Source organism: Octopus bimaculoides, chromosome 1 (assembly GCF_001194135.2).
Source record: "Octopus bimaculoides isolate UCB-OBI-ISO-001 chromosome 1, ASM119413v2, whole genome shotgun sequence".
Classification (NCBI taxonomy): domain Eukaryota; kingdom Metazoa; phylum Mollusca; class Cephalopoda; order Octopoda; family Octopodidae; genus Octopus; species Octopus bimaculoides.
In genome coordinates, this window is record NC_068981.1 from 155,388,661 (window position 1) to 155,390,529 (window position 1,869).

At 39.9% G+C, this 1,869-nt stretch overlaps 1 protein-coding gene and 1 long non-coding RNA gene across 4 annotated transcripts in view; both read right to left on the reverse strand.

The window, feature by feature from the left end:
* Positions 1 to 1,815, reverse strand: part of LOC106868439 (uncharacterized) — an 11,315-nt gene extending 9,500 nt beyond the window's left edge. The window contains exon 1 of the long non-coding RNA XR_001409283.2: positions 662 to 1,815. This is a non-coding gene — a long non-coding RNA (uncharacterized LOC106868439). The remainder of the gene's footprint in view (positions 1 to 661) is intronic.
* Positions 1 to 1,869, reverse strand: part of LOC106868437 (retinoic acid receptor RXR) — a 540,681-nt gene that overhangs the window by 307,990 nt on the left and 230,822 nt on the right. The window lies entirely within an intron of this gene.

A 1,869-nucleotide genomic window follows, 5' to 3' on the forward strand; every position in this document is an offset into this window, starting at 1 on the left:
CAAAGCCTTGTGAGTGGATTTGGTAGATGGAAACTGAAAGAAGCCCGTCGTATATATGTATATGTATATATATGTGTGTGTTTGTGTGTCTGTGTTTGTCCCCGCAACATCGCGTGACAACCGATGGTGGTGTGTTTACGTTCCCGTATCTTAGCGGTTCGGCAAAAGTGACCGATAGAATAAGTACTAGGCTTCCAAAGAATAAGTCCTGGGGTCAATTTGCTCGACTAAAGACGGTGCTCCAGCATGGCCGCAGTCAAATGACTGAAACAAGTAAGAGAAAAAGAGAAAATATGTATGTATATATATATATATATGTATGTATATATATACCAGTAAGTTTAGAGTTCCCTTGTCAGAACGGCATTAAACGGAGGCTTTCATGAAAAAAATATAAGTTCCAGAATCATTTGAAATTTTGTAGAGATCATAAGAGCTGGACAAAGGAGGACTGTATTAAAGTCATGTTTAATAATGAAACATATATCAGCAATTTGTATCTAGTGTTTCTTTCATTCGTCGTCAGAGCACAGTAGCAAAAGTCAAGCAATGTCAATCACTTATGATACGGGGGTCATTTCTGCAAAGGGAAGAACTCGTATTTGGACAATGTGTTAAGGTACAACTACATCAATTGTAACTACCAAACTGTAAAACTTACCTGGGTAATCTGAAGAAGAAGTTGCCTACTCAGTCATCCATTACAGTGCCATATTCCAAAAGAATAGTAGCTTAGAGATAACATTATTATTTCTCTCTTTTTTTGGGGGGGGGGGATGGCCAGGATCATTGCCTGACCTGAACCCCATAGAAAATTCATGGGATCATATAAAAACGAAAATTGCTGCTCAAAATGCTTCATCGATAATTTCAAATATAAGCAGGCGATACTTCAGCTCTGACCACAGGAGATAACAAAAATTACTGCAAGAATTTGGTTGAAACCCTGCTTCATCACATAAACGCTGCATAAGAAGCAAAGAGACATCATATCAAGTATTGTGTAGTATAACATTCATGTTTGTACTTTTGTAAACTGTTCTAAGCTTATTTGCTTATTTTAATATATGATATATTTTTGGTTTTTCATCTACCGTCTAGATGTGTTCAAACGTTTGACAAACATGCCCGACCATTGTCATTTCTGAAGTAATGAAACCAATACTAGTTCGCATTAAAACCCAGTTTATATTAAACGATCTTTATCGCTCACATCTCAAAAGATGGAATACTATTTTAGTTGATCCCACCTCTAACAGAACAGTCTCTCTCTCTCTCTATATATATGGTTTGTTTGTTGGCACTCCGTCGCTTACGACGTCGAGGGTTTCAGTTGATACGACCAATTAACGTGCAAGTGGCTGAGCACTCCACAGACACGTGTACCCTTAACGTAGTTCTCGGGGATATTCAGCGTGACACAGTGCGACAAGGCTGACCCTTTGAATTACAGGCACAACAGAAACAGGAAGTAAGAGTGAGAGAAAGTTGTGGTGAAAGAGTACAGTAGGGTTCGCCACCATCCCCTGCCGGAGCCTCGTGGAGCTTTAGTTGTTTTCGCTCAATAAACACTCACAACGCCCGGTCTGGGAATCGAAATCGCGATCCTATGACCGTGAATCCGCTGCCCTAACCACTAGGCCATTGCGCCTCCACATATATATGGTTATACATACATATACATGCATATGTATGCGTGTGTATATATTTGTTGTTTGGGGCACCACTTTGAAGAGTTCTAGTCGAACGAATCGACCCTAGTACTTAGTTTATCGGTATATTTTGCCGGGCAGCTAAGTTACAGGGACATATACAAACCAGTACCAGTTGGAGACACGCACCAACACAAACACACACACATGTAAATGT